At 36.2% G+C, this 25,801-nt stretch overlaps 1 protein-coding gene across 1 annotated transcript in view; it reads right to left on the bottom strand.

Moving 5' to 3' along the window:
• The window catches only part of CALCR (calcitonin receptor), a 1,065,293-nt gene that overhangs the window by 793,810 nt on the left and 245,682 nt on the right, over positions 1 to 25,801 (bottom strand). Inside the window, exon 3 of the mRNA XM_053714051.1 lies at positions 18,599 to 18,667. The gene's annotated coding sequence lies outside the window, so the exon portion shown is untranslated. The remainder of the gene's footprint in view (positions 1 to 18,598; positions 18,668 to 25,801) is intronic.

Raw genomic sequence — 25,801 nt, forward strand, 5'->3', positions numbered from 1 at the left:
GACGTCCCTTAAAGGAACCGTCATTCTTCAGTTGGACGTCGCCGGATGAAGATGGGTCCGCGGTGGAGGTCTTCAGGATGGAGCCGGTCCTCATTGGATGAAGATAGAAGACTATTTATTATAGGGTTAGTGAGGCGGATTAGGGGTTAATAACTTTATTATAGTAGCGCTCAGGTCCGCTCGGCAGATTAGGGGTTAATAAGTGTAGGCAGGTGGAGGCGACGTTGAGGGGGGCAGATTAGGGGTTTATAAATATAATATAGGGGTCGGCGGTGTTAGGGGCAGCAGATTAGGGGTACATAGCTATAATGTAGGTGGCGGCTCTTTGCGGTCGGCAGATTAGGGGTTAATTATTGTAGGTAGCTGGCTGCGACGTTGTGGGGGGCAGGTTAGGGGTTAATAAATATAATATAGGGGTCGGCGGTGTTAGGGGCAGCAGATTAGGGGTACATAAGTATAACGTAGGTGGCGGTCGGCAGATTAGGGGTTAAAAAAATTTAATAGAGTGGCGGCGATGTTGGGGGGACCTCGGTTTAGGGGTACATAGGTAGTTTATGGGTGTTAGTGTACTTTAGAGTAAAGTAGTTAAGAGCTTTATGAACCGGCGTTAGCCCAGAAAGCTCTTAACTACTGACTTTTTTCTGCGGCTGGAGTTTTGTTGTTAGATTTCTAACGCTCACTTCAGCCACGACTCTAAATACCGGAGTTAGAAAAATCCCATTGAAAAGATAGGATACGCAATTGACGTAAGGGGATCTGCGGTATGGAAAAGTCGCGGATGAAAAGTGAGCGTTAGACCCTTTTTTGAGTGACTCCAAATGCCGGAGGTAGCCTAAAACCAGCGTTAGGAGCCTCTAACGCTGGTTTTCACGGCTACCGCCAAACTCCAAATCTAGGCCTTAGCCTTTAAATCCTACTCATTAGCATTTTTGAGACTGTAAAGCTTTCTGCAGTACTTGATTTATTCATCAGTTCAGCTGAGTGCAGCCCTGCACTGTTTAGCTTCATATTTAGATTCCTTATGTCTACTAGCATTCTATGCCCTACTCATTATTTGCTTGCTTTACCAGATGTTTTTTAAACCACAACCACCTCTTCTGCAGTACACATTATCTTATCTTTCTACAGCTTCTACTACTTGTAGTGTAGGTTCAGGTCAGTCTGTTTCTTAGTTCCATCAGTTTCCAGTTAACAATGACTCACACTGCAATCAGAAGGTAATTAAGTCATATTGATAGCTGTTTTCTGGTGAAGAGTATAATAATAACAAAAAGTACACTTGAGCACAGAACACATTGCTGATCACATTTTCATGAACTTTACAGCAAACCTCATATAGTCAGAAATATGTTTGAAAATACTAATATAAGACTGCATTCTAAGATAAACTGCATTATTCCATAGGAAGATACATTTTGTGAAATTATTATTATTATACAAATCTACTGGTGGAAGTGAAACGATAATGGACCAGATTATGAGTGGAGCACAAATGTTTGCAGACAAGCGATAAGGGATTTTATTGTGAGTGTTTGCGCTCATCATGCTTACGACTGGTATTACGAGTTGAAAGTAAATGTGATCACTTGAGTGCAATCGCAATTTACTCTAGAATGAATTATTACAATGACTTCAGAGCTCTGGTTAACGGTTTTGCAAAACTAAAAAAGTGTCACAAAACACAACTATATTACAAAGTACAGTTACACTCATAATAACACTATCTAATATAAATTATTTAAAAATATTGTACATAAAAGTTATAAGGGCTCAGGTGTTAGACAAAAAAAGTCAGGCAAGGGATTTAACATAGACATACTAACATATTTAAAGATTTATTAACTTTGGATTTGGTATGATGTGCATAAAGGGACCACAATGGTCTTGAAACGTCATACATTTTAAATATTTTTTACATTAAAAATTATGCGATATTCTAACTTTGGCTTTTTATGCTCGTCGGGTTAGCATGTGCGAAAACAGTTTACATTCAACTCATAATGCGAACGTAAACCCTTTGTGAGCAAATTGCTTCTAGTGCAATTAACGCTCAAGCAGGAGCGTTAATTAATGCTCCACTTGTAATCTGACTTAATGTGTCTTTCTTTTTTCATCAAAGGACAAATCAAAATGCATCTAAAAACACTACATTTAGCCACCAATCCGCAAGCACAACCAAGGTACTGAACCAAAAACTGGTCGGTTCCTAAGCTTTTTGAGGTTTGGGAATCTTTGCCCCTCCTAGTAGGATTGTATATCCCATACGTCACTAGCTCATGGACTCTTGCCAATTACATGAAATAAACACTACATTTAGCCACCAATTAGCAAGCGCTACCCAGGTGCTGAACCAAAAATTGGTTGGTTCCTAAGCTTACATTTATGCTTTTTAAATAAAGATACCTCAGAGAAAAAAACCAAAAAATGGTTATAGGAGTAAATTAGAAAGTTAATTAAAATGGCATGCTCTATCTGAATTATGAAAGAAAAAAATTGAGTTTCATATTCCTTTAAACCCAACTATTATAGGCAAATGTATAAGCCTACATAAAAACCCATAATAAATAAAGGCTCATTGCAGAGCTGAGGTGAAAACATATGTGGTTGCATTTACTTTAATATAAATAACGGCATGAAACAACTAAACTTTTATTGCAGATACAATTCCCATACAAGAGGTAGTGTAAGAGTTCCTAGAACAAATACCCAAGCAATAGATCGACAGGGCTTACAAATAGAGAAATTCTCGAAGGAGCCACTGCCAAACTCTGCCATACAAATACTGCCCTCAGCAGCCTAGGGCCAACAACCCCGCAGGGAGCGGCACAACAGGCTCCAACCTGCTGCATCCTGCCCTTCCTTTAGCTCAACACTCATTCTGGCTCTGAATAAGAATTTGGGCCTCTCGCTAGGATGATTGAACTCCATACCCAGTAGAGATCCAGGTGATGCTTTTTCTACCATATGCAACCACCTGTAGGACTAAAAAAGTTCAAGTTGACTTACTGAAGAGTAGAATGACTGAACAAGCCCCAGCCACAGCAACTACAGAAACCTGAACAAAGCCTGGTATCTCTGTGCCGAAACCTCAATGCTGCTGTTACATAGAAAGAACAATTAACCACTTAATGACCACCAACGTACCCTGTACATCGGTCTTTCACATACCCCAAAACACATGCCGGAAATAGCGCAGGTCTTGCTGATGTTGTCAAGACCGCACTATATCTGCATGCCTCCGAAAGTAAGGAATGCAGTATTAGCACATTTGCCACTTGTACGTTGGTCGTAAAAGGTGTTAATGGAAAGGGAGGGAGGGAAAAACCACAGAACAGGTGAAGCAAGGAAAAAGATTCCCCAACAACATATTTATCTACAAACCCACCACAAAGAAACACTGTTGCAAACACTGGCATGACCTTTCCTACAGGGTATCATAACCCTTAAGGTGTTAAGTTATAACAATTTATGCACATAATAATAGTTTAATATAATAACAGTTTAGGCTTTTACAAATTTTAAAATAACAATTTTAGTAGCCACATAAGGCAGCACAGTATAGTTACAATATTGTGTTGGCATTTGGTCAGGTGTGCTCTGACATGACCCAAAAGGTATACATAACACAGTTCCCTAAGATTAAAGAAAATGGATTTTCTTGCTCAATATGTACAACAAAAAATGTTGTGTTGAGTATGAAGCCCATACCTGGGCATAAATTTAAATGGAATAATGTTTTTAGAATGTGTTAGAATGTGACTGACAAATATATATCTGGCAAACAGCAAAATTACACACTTGTTGCAAAAACAACTTAAAAGGGAATCAAAGTAAGTGTAAAAGAGATAATAAGCCATTTTTTTTCTTTTATGAAGCAGATAGAGCATGCAACTTTCTAATTTACTCCTATTATCAATTTTATTTATTCTCTTGCTATCTTTATTTGAAAAGTAGGAATGTAAAGCTTAGGAGCTGGCCCATTTTAAGGTTCAGCACCCTGGATAATGCTTGCTTATTGGTGGCTACGCCAACACAGCAATCCACCACAAACACCAGCTATATTAAGGACTCCTGTTGGCATTGATTTCTAAATTGAATTAACTAATGGGATGGGCTGCAAATAAAGATAGCAAGAGAATAAATAAAATTGATAATAGGAGTAAATTAGAAAGTTGCATGCTTTTTTACCAGCCTGATGATTGGCAACTACAAGTGTATGAAGGTAAAAGTTATGTTCTCTAATGAATACAATCTTGCAGTATAATGACCCTTTAACACATTTGCTACACATTGCACCCAGGACATTTACAATAGATTTCAAGCACTCTGACCAGATCAATAAAAGTGATCTAAGTTAAAAAGAGCATTTCCTAAAGAAAAAGTATGTGACATAAATTAAAGCAAGCAGCAATTGTCTTTAACAGGTGTGTTATACTATTGAACACCATCTTGCCTTTTTAACACTCTAGAAAATTAAAATAATTCTTGTTCAAAATTAGAAATGAAAAAAAAAAAACATTTAATTATATAAAATAACATTTTTATGTCACTAAACTGCCGTTGTTGAAATAACTCCTCCTAAAATGAGGTTTTAGCTTTTTAATTTTTTTTAAATCAATGCCCACAGCACAATAAAATATAATCCTTTCCATTCTCAATTATAAAATCCATTTGCATAATTTCTCAGATTTTTTTTACATACATATTGAAAGCAGAACACTTCTCCTCATACCATAAATAAATTACCCATACACTATAAAAATATATAAATATAAAAATAGGCTGCTCTACAACGAAAATTATCCAATTTTCTTTCAAATAATGGCGTTCTGAGATCTTTTCACAGTGCAATATTGTTGCTTCTTTTGTGCATACACACTGAAACTAATGAAAGCGATTAGAGCATACGTTATTAAGGGGGATGTGCAATGATATTGGTGGTCTCACAGGCACCACCTTTTTCTGTCAAAAGTGCAGCACTATGTGGCAGTATTTTGAAGAACTCTGTCACAGTCTGTGATTCATAATTGTTTGTGTTGAGGTCCTGTGAAGCAATCACAAGTTAGAAATGGCACTTGAGGAAATAAATTACTTATGTGTAAAGCATATTGATTTCTTTAAGTGTTGGGTTTTTGCTTTTGATTGTCTTCTTGCAAGCACTATTGTATACTGTTATTTTAATATAGTTAAAATTCTCCATACTCTATGGGTAAATATTATTAATTGAGAATCAAATAATTTTTAGATATACATTACTGCAACTTTAGTTCTATATCCCAAGATATCCATTCCAGAAGAAACTTGTGTGTATTGGCTTTTATATTTTTTTAAAGTTACTCACATTTTTAAATATAGTTCAATTCATGATTTTGTTAAAATATAAACTATAAACAAAACTAAGTATTAAAAATGTTTGTTAATACTAGGGAAGATTCAGTTTACATGCGCTCCAATATCTATAGCAGCACAACTCTGTGACGCTCACTACAATTGATAGAGCATGTCTGATCCTCTGACTATGCTGAAGCTGGGGCGGTGACGAGGGTATACATTAGCTCACAGAACTTCGCGTGCGCACTACTGGGTACAAGCGCAATATTTCTACCCCGGTAGACCCCCCTGATAGATAGGACTTGGAGGAGGGCCATTTTGACCCCAAATAACTTTAAAATGCAAAAAATTGATAACAGTAAGTGTGGAAAATAATTTATTTTGATGTTGATTGCATTGCTCTTAAAAGGGACATGAAACCCAAATTTTTTCTTTCAGAATTTAGAAAGAGCATTTTAAACAACTTTCTAATTTACTTCTATTATCTAATTTGCTTCATTCTCTTGATATACTTTACTGAAAAGCATATCCAGATAGGCTCAGTAGCTGCTGATTGGTTGCTGCACATAGATGCCTCGTGTGGTTGGCTCATCCATGTACATTGCTATTTCTTCAACAAAGGATAGCAAAATAATGAATCAAATTAGATAGATAATAGAAGTAAATTGGAATGTTGTTTAAAATTGCATTCTGTACTTGAATCATGAAATAATGTTTTGGGTTTAGTGTCCCTTTAAGTTTATTTTTCAGTCTAATATATCTTTAAGCTGTTTCTCCCAAGAGATCAGGAGAGCAGCCTGCCAGTCACTATATTGATAGATGTCAGTGTGGTGGTGTGGAGGAGATCTTAGCATCTGCACATCATCATGTGCTTCTGTCTGCCATATTCTCAGTCTACTCTGCATTTATCTTCCCTTTAGTTTCTGCATCCCTCTACCCATGAAGTGTAGGAGAGCAGCTTGTAAGACAACGACTTTGTGCTGCTATACACAGGTTTTGTCTAGAAGTGATAATACCTGTCAGGGAGGGAAGTAACTGTAACTTAGTCAGCTCACCTTCCCCTATATCCAATCTGCCCCAAAATTACAGTATATTGGTTAGCAATGTATACAGATCTAAGTGTGAGACTCATGCAGGTCCTAGAATGTCTGCATAATTTGATGTTTTTTCCCTTACCTTACAATCCAGCTCTGTGAAGAGTGGAGTGGCTATGTGTAAGCAGTCACCTAAAAGAACAGGAGGAGACTCCTGGGTAAAACTGACATTAGCCACATTACTGTGGGTAAAGCCCGATGTAAATCCATACATTGGGCTTTCCCCGGGCAATCCTAGGATTACCCAAACGCTTCTGGATAAAGCCCATGTACACTATTTTTTTGCCTCTGTCTGGGGGGGTTGAAGGGGGCGCCCCGCCGATCCTCTAGCATCCAACTCAAGTGAACCCTTGAACCGCCCAGGTGGACAAAAAAAAGATAGTGAAGATGGGGGATTACAGCGCATAGTATACACGTTTGATGAGGTGATTTGTAAGAACTATTGTCTTCAAAGGACAAAAATAGTGCTGTGATTAGCTTTATCCAGAAGCATTTGGGAAATACTGGGATTACCCGGGTAAAGCCTGATACATGATCTTACATGATCTTACTTTGGGCTTTACCTACAGACGCTGGGTAATGTCAGCTTTCCCTGGTAATCATAGGATTACCCGATATCTGACTTTACCTGCAACATATACATGCAGACATGACTAAGGACCTGGGTTAGGTCCGAAACATTGTTGTTTTTCTGTACTTTGGACCATGCATACATAATAAAGGTCCCTTTTTAAGGAATACAAGGCTGGAGTAACTTTGTTTATTGAAGATGTTATAGGTGATGTCACAGAAGATGTCATCAACATGCTAATGTGTAATGTCATCTGTGAGTAATGTAAAGCTCCCAAGATTGAATATGAGTTTAAAGGTACATGATTTAATAGCTTAGATATAGAACATGCAATTTTAAAAAAAGTTTTCAATTTATTTCTAGTGACAAATGTATTTTGTTCCCAAGTATACCTAGGTAGATAGTGTGTGCATCTCTGGAGAACTATTTGGCAGCAGTTTTGCATTCATTATTTTGAGCACAAGGTGGCAGCTGTGTTCTTACAAGGAATAACACACTCCAATACCTACCTGCCGTTCAACAAAGGATAAAAAAGAATGAAGTCAATTTGATAATTAAATTGAATTAGAAAGTTTATTTTGTACACTGTATTCACTTTCTGAATCATGAAAGAAAAAGTTGTGTTTCATGTGGGATTAAGGTTGGAATTTGTATACTTATTTAATGATTGGGGTTTCCGGGAAGTTATGTTATTGGCTCTCTAATGGTTCTGTTTCTGTTCCTTGTTATAGTTGTGGTTTCTGTTCATGCTTCTTGTTTGTTCCTTGCAGAAGTGGTTATAAGTTAACAGAGCTCCCTGGTGCAAAAAACATTTTGGGCCCCCAAAGGTCATTCAGTAGCAAGCAATAGTAATAATATACATGCTGCTCTGTTTAATAATTTGGAGGATTGATAGAAAGTAGACATGTGCATGGCGAAAAAATTCGGTTCGGTTCGGATCGATTCTAATTCGGAAAAATAAGAATCGATTCGTTTCTGATTCGTTTTGGATTCATTCGGATTCGAAGAAATTCGGCTGGATTCGGTTCAATTCGGTTTGATTCGGTTCGATTCGATTCGGAAATTCGGCATTTCGGTAAGTGTTAGGTGGGATTAGACTAGTATTATACTGTATATTAGGTGTTAACCTAACATACTGTACAATACTAGTGTAATCCAATGGCCATCCCGAATTTACGAATCGATTCAAACTAATTTCAGCCGAATTTTAATTCGGAAATTCAGTTCGATCCGAATCGCCGAATTTTCCGAATCGAACCGAAATGAATTGCACATATCTAATAGAAAGATAAGCACTACATGCACTAGTAAAAGGCTCACCTGCATTAGGATTGTACACATTCTGCACAGACATGGTATTCTGCATACCTTGGTTGTAACAAGTGGTTATTTTAGTTACTGTTGCCTTTCTATCATCTTGAACCAGTCTGCCCATTCTCCTCTGACATCAATAAGGCATTTTCATCTACACAACAGCCGCTCACTGGACATTTTTCCTTTTTCAGACCATTTTCTGTAAACCCTAGAGTTGGTTGTGTTTGAAAATCCCAGTAGATCAGCAGTTTTTGAAATATCAGACCAGCCCGTCTGGCACCAACAACCATGCCACATTCAAAGTCACTTAAATCCCCTTTCTTCCCCATTCTGATGCTTGGTTTTAACTTCAGAAAGTTGTCTTCACCACGTCTAGATGCCTAAATGCATTGAGTTGCTGCCATCTGATTAGCCACGCTTATTAGCAATTTGTGTTACCAAGCAATTGAACAGTTGTACTTAATAAAGTGGCCGGTGAGTGTATATAGACTGGTTGCTATGTCCTGCTGGTGCCACTGCACCTTCTGCACCAATGGTAGTTCAGCCCCTGGTTCCTTGTTATAGATCTAGTCCTAGTACTTTGTGGAAAAGGCAGATTCCACAGTTTTCACGTGCACATCTACAGTTCCTATGCTGCTGTTTCACTACAAAGATAATAGATCTAGTCCTGGTACAGTTCTGATTTGGTTCCAGTGTGTATATAAGCTACAGGACACAACTGCAGGCAGTCACTCTGGTCCTGACTATAGCATAACGCAGAACAGTAGCATAAATGTATAAAAATTGACCTTTGAGTATCTATAACAATCCGAACAATGTTATCTTTTGTGACACATGAAAAATTAAAGGTTAGTTTTATGCATTTATGCTGCAGTTCTTTTGAACTTTCAAGTATTAAATGAGGGTTCTGCACTACACCGACCCTAGCAAGCTTTGACTATTTACTTGAGTGTTGTACACATATCTACACATTTATAGCACAATACAACCTGATATCTAGGACTAAAATTCCCACAAGCCTTTGCTTCCAAATCACTTCAGAGTATTTTTTCAACAAATGGAAATCACTTTTCATTTTTAAGCCCAATAATAATAATAATGAAAAAAATTATAGACAATTAAATCTGCATGCCAAATTTAATCAAGATTGGTGCAATAGGTTTGGCAAATAATGTCAATAAGTAAAAGTACCTTTTTTTCAAAACTAAACTGTAAAAATAAAATAAAAAACAAAACAAAAAAAGTGTCAAAAATAATTACTGGAAAACAAGATAATTAGTAAGGGCAAAATGTTTATTTCTATTATTTCACGCTTTGCTTTTTCATGCATAAGTGTTTAGTATCCAATAAAAATTGACAGACGTTAACCCAATATTTACATTGAATTTACCTCACTTTTTGGCATTTGTAGTCCACAAAAACTTATATATAAAACTTAAGAGCACAAAACACACACAGATTTTTAAAAAATAGTGATCTAGTAATGAAAGTTTTACTATGAAATGCTATTCATTCATGCAGAACTGTGTAATATTCGTCCTTTTTTCAGTACTGTGTATTCTGTGCAATAGCTGCTACTAACCTTTTAGCAACCTTAAAAAAATCAATAAAAAAAGGAAGTTTAATGCTGTAAAAGTAGCTGTTAACCATATTACTGAACAGTTTTACGTACAAATACTGTAAAATAAATGGCCCCTTGCACAGCTTTTCTCAGAGAAAGTAGGTCAATTCAAAGTATAAGATGGACAAGGTTACATGCTATTTCTGATGTCTTAGGAATGTGCTTGTTTTTCTAAAATACAGTTTTGAGTTTCTGTAATTTTAGCTTAATTATTCAGTTTAGCCTTAAACTGTCTGTATTTAAAGTTAGTCAGGGCAAATTCTCATCAGTCAGAATGGTGGAATTAAACCTGCTTGTTTTCTAGTATCAGCGAGTATTGATGGCTGTATATAGCCTATTAGAACTGCAGCCTTAAAAGGGGCATTAAACACATTGAGATGGTACTATAAAATGATCATTTTTAAATAAATAAAAAAGAACTTTGTAGTATACTTTAATTATTTCTTTTTTTTTTTGTCCCCTTTTCCTGTAATTCCATTCTGAAATTGTGAGCTTTTCAGTCCTGTTAGAAATGGAAGTGCAGAATACTGTTATATTCCACACAGCCATAGGGGCCTATCTATCAAGCTCCATATGGAGCTTGAGGGCCCGTGTTTCTGGCGAGCCTGCAGGCTCGCCAGAAACACCAGTTATGAAGCAGCGGTCTAAAGACAGCTGCTCCATAACCCTGTCCGCCTGCTCTGGTGAGGCGGACAGGAATCGCCGGAATTCAACCCGATCTAGTACGATCGGGTTGATTGACACCCCCCTGCTGGCGACCGATTGGCTGTAAGTCTGCAGGGGGCGGCGTTGCACCAGCAGCTCACAAGAGCTGCTGGTGCAATGCTGAATAAGGAGAGCGTATTGCTCTCTGCATTCAGCGATGTCTGTCGGACCTGATCCGCACTGTCGGATCAGGTCCGACAGACTTTTCATAAATAGGCCTCATTGGCTGCACACTCTAGGGATCTAGTATAATTGTTCCTAATTGGCCACAGCAGAGAAGTTAACCTTAGTTACAACATGGCATTGTTTTATAGACACTAAAACATTACACTTATTTTGTCAATATTTAAACAGCTAATGAAACAACTACATATGCATGTTATTCTCAGTCTTAGTGTTTAATGTCCCTTTAAATAAAATGCAGTGAACACTAAACCCCAATATATCTGAACTCCACTATTTGACTCAGGCATCCAGAAATCTTTAAACACCTCGTTATTTCCCATATTTTTTGTGTTTTAATTCAAACACTGGCTTTATGGAATCTTTTTGCATTTAAGTTGATTGTCTATGACTAAGAACAGCATCTGACAAATGCTGTGTTTTTAACATATTCATGGCTACGACGTTGCTTTTTATTCCATAATATCATCCATGTGTCACATAACTCAACTCCCCAACTCTTGTAAGTGGACATAATACTGTCTCTACTTGGCATTTTTCAGAATTGATACAACTAAAACCCTCAACTCTTTTGTTATAACCAAAACTGAGAGTGTTGGAATATTATTTTATCATCCTATTCATCAACTTCTCCCCTGTAAAGTACATACATTTTGTTCCACACCTCATACTTATAACCTCAGTATATGATATGCTGCTATTTTCTTTAAATGCGTATACTGGCTTCCACTCACTATTAGAATTACATTTACAGTAACTTTTTTTTTTTTTAACCTTAAGACATTTATTAATTAACCTGCCCCCCCTACATGTTTTCCGATCTTTTTCAAACACACTCACATCAGACCGCAAAATTCCTGTTCTATTCTGTCATAAACTGTTACAGGTCAAACCAAGCTAATTTCTATACTCAGACTATCTTCAAACTACACTGATACAATTGTAATACACTCATACATCTCGCTCTAGCTTGAGTGGCCTTCCCACTAGCTATGTCTTCCATCACCAATCCATCATATAGATTGTTATATATTCTAGGTTACAATATTATTTATTTCGATTTCAGCAGTAACCTCCAACGTGTTATATATTTACATAACAACAGTGACGTGCACTCATAAGAGGCAGGTGAGGCAGTGCCTCCCCTGGCCAATCTATGTATTACAGCCTTTTTGTAAAAAATAAAAAAATAAATCCTTTTTCTTTTTCAATATATTTATTTTTAATAAAAAGTTGACCCCCCCTAATCCCCCACCCCTCCACCAAATTAAGTACTTTATTATTTTTTTTTTTTTTTTTTTATTTTTTTTTTTTTTAATTAAAGGAGCTTTATTGGAAAAATAAAAATAAACAGACATTATACATGAAAGTCAATGGTATCGCATAAAAGAATATACAGAATTTGACAAAGCTTTGACAATCATTTTGCTCCATTTTTACAATTTTTTAGAAATTTTTCTGTAACATGAAATATAACTTTTGTAGATATGCCCAAAAAATTGGGCAAAACGAACACATAGAGAAAAAGAAAAAAGAAAAAACCTAACAGGGCCAGTTAGAGTAAAATAAAAATGATATTGACTTATTTCAGTATGTCATCACTACTAAAGTGACCGGTCCTTGCATACCCCGCGACTTCATGTCGATAAGTGAATAGTCAGAGAATAGACAGAGAAATATAAGATACTGAAATAGAGAGAGGTGGAAATGAGAGAAGAAAAAAAAAAAAAAAAAAAAAAAAAAATTATAAGGGAATAGGTAACTCACATTGTGCACCTATCTATTAAGTTACAATGGTTCCAGGTCTACTAACTAGCCCGCTGAGCAGGCACCATCCCACATCTGCAGCAGCGTCATATAGACGTCCAGTTTCTGAATCCTAACATAGTGATATTTTTCCAGAAGCAGGATGTCCTGCACACTTTGTTTCCAATCCGCCAGCGTGGGAATCTGAGCTGATTTCCACCTCCGGGGGACAAGGTTCTTGGCTCCTGTCAACATCAATTTTAGAAGTGTCTTTTTCAGACTGTCCTTTATTTTATTGGGGAAATGGAACAGCAATATCTCTGGGATTTTTGGAATATCCATCTCCAGAATCCCCTGAATCTCCAGAAACAGAGGTCCAGAAGGGCTCCAAGAGGGGGCAATCCCACCAGATATGTAAAATCGTTCCTGTCTCCCCACACCCTCTCCAGCACCTGTCTGAAACTCTAGGGTAGATTGCTCGAAGCCTAGATGGCGTAAGATACCATCTACTCAGGAACTTGTAGTGAGATTCTTGTATACGAGCTGAGACCGAGACTGTCCTGGCAGCCCAGAAAATACGCTGCCACTCCTCCTCGGACAAATCCGTTCCCAACTCTCTGTGCCACCTTCTGGTATAATTTGGAAGGGGGCTGTCCTTGGGGTGAAGGAGAAGGGCGTAAATGATAGAGATCAAATGTCTAGATGGAGTTTTTTTCATGCATAAAGCCTCGAAGGGTATTATTTTATTTATGACTTGTGCAAAAAAATAGTAATACAATACATTCATATTGCGCAATAAAGTGGAGGCTAGCTATCCTTATATTTCGCAATAAAGTGGAGGCTAGCTATCCTTATATTGCGCAATATGAAATGTATTGACTGGGAAGTGTATGGGCCGCTGAGAGACTGCCATCAAGAGGAGAATAAGTGTTAATGCAGTGCTCTCAATGCGGCCCATTCTCCCACACCGGAGGCTTGACTTTGAAAGCCTCTGGAGCCTTGGCCACCTCTCAGCCAATCAGACCTCAGCAAGTCTGAGTCTCTGGGCGGGCTGAGTGCCAGACGGAAACTAAGGAATAGAGGCGCGCGTCAGCGTCTGTCATCACGTGCCCGGCGTCAGCTCAGAGACGGAGTCAGAGTCGGACATCAGTAAGAGAGAGCATTGAGCAGCTCAGCAGCAGTATTCTATAATACTTAAGTCTACTTAGACGACGACGGCCGCAGCATCTTATTTAGGTAGGTGGTGGATAATAAATAATATTATATTATCACTGACTCAGGTAGCCCCCCTTTGAAGTATTAGTATTGATATAATTCTCGATTCAGATTCAAAACGTTTTACTCTTACTATTTTTTTAGTAACTGTTTTTGTCAGTGCTATACTGTGTGTTTTTCACACCAATTTATAGCACTGACAAAAACAGTTACTAAAAAAATAGTAAAAGTAAAACGTTCTGAATCTGAACGTGGGACCGGGTGGCTTGTTTGCTTTATGGACTGGTCTGGACTGGACTGTCACTGTCTTCAGTTGATTTTGTGTGAGTGGCCTCAGGGAAAGTGGACTCAGGACGGAGTCAAATAGTTACTAAAATTAGTAAGAGAGACTGAGTTCTGAATCACCCACGTGGGGGGACCGGGTGGCTTTATAGCTCCAGGCCAGCCAAGGAGGCTTACTATAGTCAGGCTTGTTGCGACGTTGCGTAGTAAACTAAAATTAAAATATTAAGGCTGCTTGAAAAACATAAACACTTGACTGTTCACTTGATTTTTTTGTGTGTGGCCTGGCCTCAGGACAGGAGTGAGTGAAGCCTGTAAAGCGCGGGAACACCGAAAGTATGTATGTATATTGTATAATATATTGTATAATATATAAAGAGCATGCAATTTTAATTAACTTTCCAATTTACATCTAATATCTGGTTTTCTTCATTCTTTTGATATCCTTTGTTGGAAATCATATCTAAATATGCTCAGTAGTTACTGAGCATATTTAGATATGATTTTCAACAAAGGATATCAAAACAATGAAGGCATATCCGATTCCGAGCCACTGCCTCACCAGCCTCTGAAGTCACTGCACATCACTGCATAACAAATCTTTGATTAATGTAATTATGAATATTAATAATCATAAAATTATTGTCAGCAATAACTCCAATTAATATAATAGAATCTTATCAATACACCCCAGTGAAACGTTATATAATTTCTGTAATGTATTCCAAAATGCTATTGAGGTATCTAGAAATTATGACAATAACATTATTATAAATATTAATAATTAATTTAAACTTAAATTAATTCCCGAGTTCTGACCAGTTATTCTCTATAAACACATTGATTATATTTATGCAGAAAATAGTGTATTGAATATGAACAAAAATATATGTCTAGTTGTTACAATATTCTATATCAAGTAGGGTATAAAATATCTATATTAATTATTATTCGATTCAATTGTCTGGTACCTATATATTATGGACACAATATAATCTATAAATCTAACTTAACCCAAAACGAATCACTTAAATATCCCACATGAATTTAACAAAAACAATTTGTATTTAACCAGCAACACTTAGTCCCATGCCAAAATATGGACTACTAACTTAACAATGCTTAGTTAACAATATAAACAAATATTATAATAAGAATCTTAGCTCCAATTCACCAACATTACTGGAGGACACTCCTGAGACGTATCAACAAGATTGTCCATAAGCATCAACTGCACATCTCTAACAGTCCCCTTTATTGGATGTCCATATGCTACCAATTCATATGCAGGATACATAACCTAAACAAATATGAACCTAACCAAGTACTTATATTGATATTTATATAACAGGTTACTCCCCAAGCTGTCATACTGAGTCTGCCAATGGTCTACATCTTCCATCTTCTATTATTTCTCTCTCTTTGATCTCCAATCTGTGCTTACTCTATAGAGAAATCTACCTGGGTATGTCAGAATATCACATTACAAAACTTCAAACACTTCTTGAAAAAGAAGTTTATAATGTAATCCCCAAATGTTTCTTATCCATATTCCCCACCAAAACAGACTTCCAGCTGTCTCTTCTCAGTGTAACATGAACCATACTCCAAACTCAGGCAAGAAATAAAAAATTGCCCCTAACACACACAAGAGATGTCTCTTACTTTTATTATTATGTATTGTCAGGTCTCAGTTTTCTTGCTATATTTATATAGTATCACTATAAATAAATGCCATATATTTTGTATCCTTTCTGCAAAATACTAAGCATTGAAAAATATAGAAGGTACTGTCATACAATAAAAAAGTACACCCTCTTCTATGGTTTTACGTATCAGGACATAATAACAATCTGGTCCTTAGCAGGTCTAAAACTTAGGTAAATACAACATCAGATAAACAACAAAACATGACATATTACACTGTGTCGTGATTTATTTAACTAAATTAAGAGGCTTAGTGGCAGCAAGGTGCTGGTTATCAAAAGCCCTTGATTATAATTGATCATCAGCAAGTGTGACCACCTCTATAAAAGCCGAAGTTTTAGCAGTTTGTTGGTCTGAATCATTCAGGCGTGTTTTAACACAATGCCAAGGAGGAAAGACATCCGCAATGATCTTAGAGAAACAATTGTTGCTGCCCATCAATGTGGAAAAGAATGGAAGGCCATTTCCAAACAATTTAAAGTCTATAACTCTACAGTGAGAAAGATTATTCACAAGTGGAAAACATTCAAGACAGTTGCCAATCTTCCCAGGAGTGGACATCCCAGCAAATTCACCCCAAGGTCAGACAATGCTCAGAGAAATGGCAAAAAAACCAAGAGCTACATCTCAGATTCTACAGACCTCAGTTAGCATGTTAAATGTTAAAGTTCATGACAGTACAGTTAGAAAAGACTGAACAAGTATGGTTTGTATGGAAGGGTTGCCAAGAGAAAGCCTTTTCTCTCTAAAAAGAACATGGCAGTACGGCTTAGGTTTGCAAAGTTGCATCTGAAATAACCACAAGACTTCTGGAACAATGTGCTTTGGACAGACGAGACCAAAGTTAAGATGTTTGGCCATAATGCACAGAGCCACATTTGGCGAAAACCATACACAGCATATCAGGACAAACACTTCATACCAACTATGAAGCACAGTGGTGGAGGGGTGATGATTTTGGCTTCTTTTGCAGCCACAGGACCTGGACACCTTGCAGTCATTGAGATGACCATGAATTCCTTTGTATAATAAAGTATTCTTTTTTTTTTTTTTTTTTTAAATGCTTTATTGAAAAATATATAATCAGTACAAACATGAAAATATGCAAATTGGATATACATACATCAGTCTTTCAGGATTCCAAAGATACAAAGAAACAACAGATGGAGGAAGAGAAAAAACAAAAAGAACAAAACTTCTCCATTTATAGGGTACCCTTTATGGGTCGACAGCTATTGTGCGCTATTGTTGGTTGATTCTAATTTGGTACAAAAGAAAAAGTGTTTACATAACTGTTTAGCTATATGAGATGTGGTCTGTTTGCGTGGCTCCTGCAGGTAAGAAAAAGAGGGCTTATAATAAAGTATTCTAGAGTCAAATGTGAGACCATTTGTCCGACAGCTAAAACTTGCCCGAAAATTGGGTCATGCAACAGGCCAATGATCACAAGCACACCAGCAAATATACAACAGAATATCTGAAAAAGAAAAAAATCAAGGTATTACAATGGCCCAGTCAAAGTCCAGACCTCAACCCGATTGAAATGCTGTGGCAGGACCTTAAAGGGACATTATACACTAGATTTTTCTTTGCATAAATGTTTTGTAGATGATAGTTTTTTTTTTTTTGTTTTTTTTTAATTTATAGTTTTGCTAATTTTTAAATAACATTGCCCTGATTTTAAGACTCCTAACCAAACCCCAAAATTTTAGGAGAATACTGATGTATACCTACTCCAGCTTGCTCCTGTTTGTGTAAAGGGTCTTTTCATATGCAAAGGAAGGGTGAGGAGGGGGGTGTCTGCTATTTCACACTTACAGTGGGTGTTCGGCTACCTTTTTATCAGAGCTAAACTGGTTTCTAAATACATTTTTAGATCAGTATCTGTGCATATTATTCTTTATAGTAGTGTCTATTACATGAAGTTATATGAAAATTGGTGTATACTGTCCCGTTAAGAAAGCTGTGCATAAACGAATGCCCGCAAGCCTCAATGAACTAAAGCAACTTTTTAAAGAAGATTGGGCCAAAATTCCTCCACAACGATGTGAGAGACTGATAAAGTCATACAGAAAACGATTACTTCAAGTTATTGCTGCTAAAGGTGGTTCTACAAGCTACTGAATCATAAGGTGTACTTAGTTTTTTCACACATGGCTTCCCCATTTTGGCTTAATTTTTGTGAAATAAATCATGACAACGAGTGTTTCCAGCATTCAGAGCTGCCTACTTGTTGGTGCTTATTAAATAAAGGATAATAAGTCTCTGACAATTTTGAAGTAGGTTATTCTCTTGAGACGGAATACAAAGAAGCAGAATGCATTAATACAAAAGTTCTATTACATTTTGCAATAAATTAATATATACAGTATTTAATAGAAAATACTTAAATATATCACTTAACAGATTGCTACATTTAAAATGAACATTATTGTTAATTTTAATAATTTCAGTAGTAGTAATACATGGGTTATTTGTATAATTAATATTATATGATTACTATTATATGGTTTCTAAATACAAGGTTTTAAAATTGAACATTATAGGCTTTTCATAGGCTACAAAAATAACAAGTGCAGCTTAAAGGGATATTAAACAGTACTTCTTAAGTAACAACAATTATTATTACTTAAGATTAAAGTAAAACAAGCACCTAGAAATTCTCAGTGTAGCCCCTGCCCTCAGCTAAACAAGGAAGCAGACATTACAAAACTTAAGTTTTAGGTCACATGATTTTTGCAGCAGAAGACCTAATTTGATCATGGGCAATAAACAAATTGCAACTATGTTATGGTGTCTCCTAGCAACACTTTAAAATATGCACTATACCTTTGTATTTGTATTCCTGTTGCGGCCTCCTCCTCCTCCTTGAGGGGTTGGGACAAGAAGTGAAGTACACTGTAGAAATGAAGCAAAAAAAAAGGATAAGTAAAATGACTACTACTATTAAGTATAAGCCACTGCTTATTGCTTTTTTTGCTACTACAATGAAACAGATTGTTTAACATCCCTTTAAGAAGACATGTCAATGCGATTATAAAATTCACTCATTTTTATTACTGAACTTCATAAGGCAGTTAAACAAAAAGTTATCTTTGCACACCAGACATGCTGCTAAACAGGTCAAGCTAGGCCATTATCAAATAGGTGCATCTGATTGACTTACCAACAAGCAGTGTTAATTTTGACATAGGGGCTGATTTATCAAGCTTGATGCCCCTAAAGACCGCTGCTCCATAACTTGTCTGCCTGCTCTGAGGCCGCGGACAGAAATCGATTGGCCGTGAATTTGCAGGGGGGGGCATTGCACCAGCAGTTCACAAGAACTGCTGGTGCAATGATAAATGCCGACAGTGTATGCTGTCAGCATTTATCGTATCATGTCAGCTCGCATATTAATAAATATACCCCTTAGTTTTAGTCTTTTGACTAAAATGCCATTTTAGTCGTATTTTAGTCATCTGAATTGTTTTAGTTTTAGTCGACTAAAATCTAAAGGGTTTAGTTAAAGTGTAATGCATTATTTAAGCATTTCTCAGTCATTTCCAAACTCATTAAACACTCCAGGAGTAAACATAACGCCCTTTATTATTTATGGTATTAAGGTTTAAACATGCAATACAGACACAGATTTAGCCGTTGTGATATATATAACGTCTTTTTTAAAGTTAAAATTAAATAAAACCAAGTTTCATAAACAAACAGAAGTGCAACTTTAAAATATAAAAAAAAAAAAAACTGTAAACTGTATTGGCTGTATTGCACATACTGTATTACCCAATATAAAAACGTTAACAATTCTCTGTTAATAATTAAAACAAGTATCAAGTAACTCAACACCACAATCAGTTTCTGCAGCTAGCACAGGCACAGCATAACTTGAACCCATACTCGTGGGTTATTCTTATTTCTATAGGAAGAATCAATTGATTGTTCACAGATCCAAAATAATTTCGGAAACAAAATTAACACTGCTCTAGAACTGCCAAACTCATTATATACTTCTGGAATAAAAGTTTATTAACCTGTTTTTATTTATGGTATTAAGGTTTGAACATGCAATACAGATTTAACTGTATTTATACAAAAAAGAGCCGTAATTAGATATGGATTGATTATAACACCTTGCATAAAGTGTTAATTTTGACAGTAAATTTTGATTTAGTTTTAGTCATAGTCTTAACTAAAATGTCATTTTGATTTAGTTTTAGTCTTGGGGGCCGAATTATCAAGGCTCGCTGGAAACAGTAGTTATGAAGCAGAGGTCTAAAGACCACTGCTCTATAACTTGTCCGCTTGTTTTGACATCAATCCGTCCGATCTTATACGATTGGGCTGATTGACACCCCCTGCTAGCCGCTGATTGCCCGTGAATCTGCAGGGGGTGGCATTGCACAAGCAGTTCACTACAACTGCTTCTGCAATGAAAAATGCCGACAGTGTATGCTGTCGGCATTTATTGATGTGCGGAGGACATGATACGCTACATCGTATCATGTCCGTCTGCACTTTAATAAATCGGCCCATAGTCTTAACTAAAATCTAATTTTGATTTAGTTTTAGTCATAGGGGCTGATTTATCATGACCTGTATGAATCTTAATGCATCTGTTCCCGTGCAAGTCTTCAGGCTTGCCGGAAACAGAAGTTAAGAAGTAGCGGTCTTAAGACCGCCGCTCCTTAACTCATCCGCCAGCTTTGATGCGGCGGAAGCAATCCGCCCGATCGCATAGGATCAAGTTGATTGACACCCCCTGCTATCAACCGAATGGCCGCAAATGTCCTTGCGCAATGATAAATGCCGACATTGTATGCTGTCGGCATTTATTGATGTGTGGTGGACATTGATAATTCAGCCCCATAGTGTTTTAACTAAAATGTAATTTTGATTTAGTTTTAGCCATTTTAGTCGTATTTTAGTCATCAGAATTTCTTTAGTTTTATTCTCATTTTAGTCTAGTTTTAGTCGACAAAATGAACACTGCCAACAAAGTCCTGCTCAAGAGTGACAAAGCATTGCAGCTGCCATATAGTTGTGTAATTAATTCTTTAATCCATTATTTATTTTGCCCTCTTTCCCTATTTTTTTAATGTCTGACAATTGTGAAGTGTGAAGTTCTAAATACAGGAAGTACCTATGGCAGGTTTCCCAAGTCTAACCCGTACACATGGCTGTCCCTGATTGGCTTCAGCAATGGATATTTTACTAACAAAATGAATGTGGCTAGCTGTGACTAGTTGTAAAGTTGTAAAGTAACAACTTTACAATATATTTTACTTATTTATGTCAGCTCCTTTTAATGCAACTTAGCTCTGAAAATGTAGCAATTTCTAAATATCAGACCTTGAAATGAACCCTGTTGACTTCAGAAGGCTAACCCTGCTACACATATCTCCCAAAGTGGCTTTATTAATTAACAACTGAAAAACAATATGTTTTTTTCCAACTTTATAACAGTGACTAGCCTTGTTGTCTGTGGACTAAAGTCCAGATTGGCTCCTCCAAATAAGGCAAATGATGGGTGGAGTTTGGCTAATGAACACTAATTGCAATAAAAGGGATGTTAATTAGTTTTAAATATGTGAAAACTTGGTCAATATGTTATTCTTTATCAACAACACGGAAATATCTTGTAATAATAAGATGTTTACAGTCACTATAACTGAGCATGTTAGTTTGAAACCATATTCACTAAGGAGAAAAACTGAAGTCTTTATCTTAAAGGTAGAAGAAATTTGATTAAAAATCTGAGAAATTGACTTGATATATCTTGAAATAAATCAGTGTTTATAAATGTTAAATTACTTACCAGCCATGCATGTTATATTATTTTATATATATATATATATATATATATATATATATATATATATATATATATATATATATATATATATATATATTCTTTTCTACTCCTCAGACACACCAATGGGTATTTTTTGTTATATTATCTCTCACATGTGATGCCCCACTTTCTCAAGAGGGAATTCGCTTCTTTCAAATAAGGGCAGCATATCATTCTAGGTAAAGTGGGAAATAAGAGTAGTAACTGTATGCAGTATATATATATATATATATATATATATATATATATATTTATTATTTTTAAAAATATATTTATTTTTTTGCATCCAGCATTATGCAATATAAACCCATAAATTCTAGCTACACAAATGACTATTTATTCAACATTAGATTTCCTTTTTTTATTTTTAAATAAGAGGGTCACTTGTACAATTTGAGATATTGTCAGAGCCCTATCACCAACAGTACTTGGTACAAAAGGCGAGGCAATGGTCACTGCCTCTTGTTTTATCACAAACAGACATAATGACATCATCATGGCAATTAACCTAATAAAGGGAGCTACGACAATCACAAAAAACAAGAAGCGACATTTAATTTGCACAACATACTGTACACTTGCTACATCCTACTTGACAAAGAAAAAGTCTCATCGCAAATTAAAATAAGGGGTTTCAATTCCACAATATTTTAAACTCGGATTTCATATTTTCTATCATATTGCGCCAAGTATTTCGTTAAAAAGATGACAGGTTTCGATACAGTTATAAGATGGCAAACGTGTTATAAAAAGTGTAGTTCTATTAAATTCTTCTTCTTTGAGACACAGAGAATATTCTGTGGAAGCAAGAGGTCAATATCAAGCCTAGCCTAGCTTAGAGTGTTATCTCATGGGGACACTTTTCTTAGTTATTGTAAGTTTTGTTTATGCAAAAAACACATTTTTTAATATTCTCCCCATAAATACCTCAAAAAAACGAAGGTAAAAGAAAACTGTATACATATAATATTCTCACACTAACCAGACACAGTAGAATAAAATAATTTGTACTCATGGGTATCAATGGCATAAATATTTAAACATGATGTGCTGTACTTTATTAATAAACAGTCTATGGAGAAGTGTGAGGCTTAATCTGCAATGATTTAATATATTTTACATACTGTGTTTGACATAGCAGTATTAATTCATTTGTGTAATCTTGACTTCTTTGTTTAACCTCCTACACACAGAAATTACAGAGAAAAAGCCAACAGTAATTTCACATTGTTCCTCTCATTGAAGCAAATGATTGTCATGTTTTCTTGAATTACATTTTCACATACTTTAGCTGACAGTTTTAACATTTGCAAATTTCTGAAAAGCCAAAGAAACTCTAAAAAGCAAAAAACATTTAATCAACTGTCAAATATAATTAGCATTCAAAGAAGTAGTTAAACATATTAATTAAATTGTAGTAGAACTATAAATAAAGTGGTCATATTTTTAAGATGCTATGCTTAATTGTTTGCCTATTGGCAAGGAATACCCAAGTAATGAACGGTACAGGGCAAATAAGTATTGGATTTTTAACTTGTTCTGTAATATTCCATTAACTAATGCAACACTGGTAAGCCTAATATATATTGTGTGTGTAATATTATTATCAGTTATTTGTAGAGCGTCAACAGATTCTGCAGCGCTAATATATATATAATGTATATGTGTGTGTGGAGAGAAAGAGAAAAAAAAAGAGAAAAAAAAATGAGAGAGAGAGAAAGAAAGAGAGAGAAAGAAAGAGAGAGAGAGAGAAAGAAAGAGAGAGAGAGAGAGAGAGAAAGAAAGAGAGAGAAAGAGAGAAAGAAAGAGAAAGAAAGAAAGAGAAAGAAAGAGAGAAAGAGAGAAAAAGAGAGAAAAAGAGAAAAAAAGAGAAAGAGAGAAAAAAAGAGAAAGAGAGAGAGAGAGAGAGCAAGAGAGAGGCACTTTCTCAAAATTGTAAGAAAAAAATTGAATTCCAAGTTTGTGATACTCCTGTAATTTGTAATTAAACTCACCTGTATCAATTAATAGATTAACAGGTGCTGACAATATAGAAATCTCACCGGTAACCAGTTAAAATGGTTAAAAATTGACTCAAAATTTCTGATGTGTGTCTCTGTGTGCCACACTGAGCATGGAGAAGTGAAAGAGCAGAAAAGAATTGTCTGAGGATTTGAGAACAAAAATTATGGAAAAGCATGGACAATATAAAGGTTACAAGTCCATCTCCAGGGATTTTAATGTTCCTGTGTCCACGGTGTGCAACATTGTCAAGAAGTTTACAGCTCATGGCACTGTAGCTAATCTCCCTGGATGTGGACGAAAGAGGAAAATTGATCAAAGATTGCAACAAAAGATTGTTTGAATGGTGGATAAAGAACCTCAATCAACTTCCAGACAAATTCAAGCTGACCTTCAGGCAGAGGGTACAAATGTGTCAGCTCGCACTATACATCACCATCTGAATGAAAAGGGATGCTATGGTAGGAGACTCAGGAGGACCCAACTGCTGACACAGAAACATAAAAAAGCCAGTTTGGAGTTTGCCAAAACTTACCTGAGAAAGCCAAAATCCTTTTGGGAGAATGTGATGTGGACAGACAAACAAAATTACAGCTTTTTGGGACAGCTCATCATTCTACTGTTTTCAGAAAAAGAAATTAGGTTTTTAAAGAAAAGAATACAGTCCCAATAGTCAAATATGGTGGAGGTTCACTGATTTTTTGGGTCTGCTTTGCTGCTTTAGGCACTGGATGTCTTGACTGTGTGCATGGCAATTTGAAATCTCAAGACTACCAAAGAAGTCTGGAGAACCGTATCTGTCCTCAGCTCTAGGGTCATGAGTAGTCCACTATATGGCGACTTGAAAACAAAGTTCCCAATCCGGGTATAGCAAATGTAGCAAATGCCAAATCGATGTTGCCTCTGACGAAGCGGTTACTTCTGTGAAACGTGTTAGGCCACGCCCACATTTCAACACAGTGTAAGACACAGACAAGCTAAGCTGGTTACATAGTAGCGGTTCGAAATTGCTCTTACTCTGTACACTGCCACATCGATTTGGCATTTGCTGCATTTGCTATACCGGGATTGGGAACTTTGTTTTCAAGTCGCCACATAGCGGACTACTCGTGAACCTAGAGCTGAGGACAGTTACATATGGTTCTCTAGACAGCCTAGTGGGACTTATCCTTATCACCATTTTGTGGTGCTCAAAGACTTATCCTTACTTCATATTGATTGAGGTTCTGTTCTGTGAGTACCCACCTTCAAGGGGGGATTGTTTATTTATTTTATGTACTTTTATTAAACCTGAAAACACTATGAGGAGATTCCTTGTGCGCTTAATTTTCCAGATTTTATATATACCTCTGAGGAAGAAGGGCTGAATTGCTTGTGTCCCTTCGAAACGCGTCAGGATTGTGTCTTACTTTATGCTAAGTTTGCACTGTGTGCATATGTGACCAGCACCATGCCCCCGCAATCTAGCAAAAGGATTTTAAAGTTTTAAAGTTTTAATTTACCTCATAATATTGAGGGTTCTTGATGTAAGCATACATCGTTAGATATTAATAAATAGTGTGTCATTTTGAAACAGTGTTGCACTATCGTATGTCCTTTTTCTTATATGATTGCATGCACTGTGGGGAAAGAGCGGTGAGAGGAGAGAACAGTATTGAAAAGACAACACATCTCATACCTACAGCCGATACCGGGAAGGAGACTTATCTGTACACTACGCGGCACTTACCTCATGAGATTGAGGTGAAGGAGTGTAAGTAAGCTCCCAACGGGAACGTTGTGGATTGAAGCATTATCAAGTTGAAGTACTGCACATTTGATATGGACTATAATAATACTCACTCATAGTAGTTTTATTTTGTCAATTAGGACGTTCAACACACATTATTTTCACTGTGTATCCAATATTACGTTATTACGATATTAGGTGATCCTTTTTTACTCTTTATTTATTTTTTATTCTTAATTTGTAATTAATATTTCATTTTTTAGTAACATTTTCTACTGTGACCCCAATTTATGAATTTTTGTACTACTAATATTGTTTCTTACATTTTGAGACCCTGAGCATTATTAATATAACGGAAATGTGATTGTATATTCACTCTATTAGCTATACATGGGTCTGTTTTGTGTGTAATCATATGACACACTATCTTTATTTTACTTTAGTAATCCTGTGGCAT

Source organism: Bombina bombina, chromosome 5 (assembly GCF_027579735.1).
Source record: "Bombina bombina isolate aBomBom1 chromosome 5, aBomBom1.pri, whole genome shotgun sequence".
NCBI lineage: Eukaryota > Metazoa > Chordata > Amphibia > Anura > Bombinatoridae > Bombina > Bombina bombina.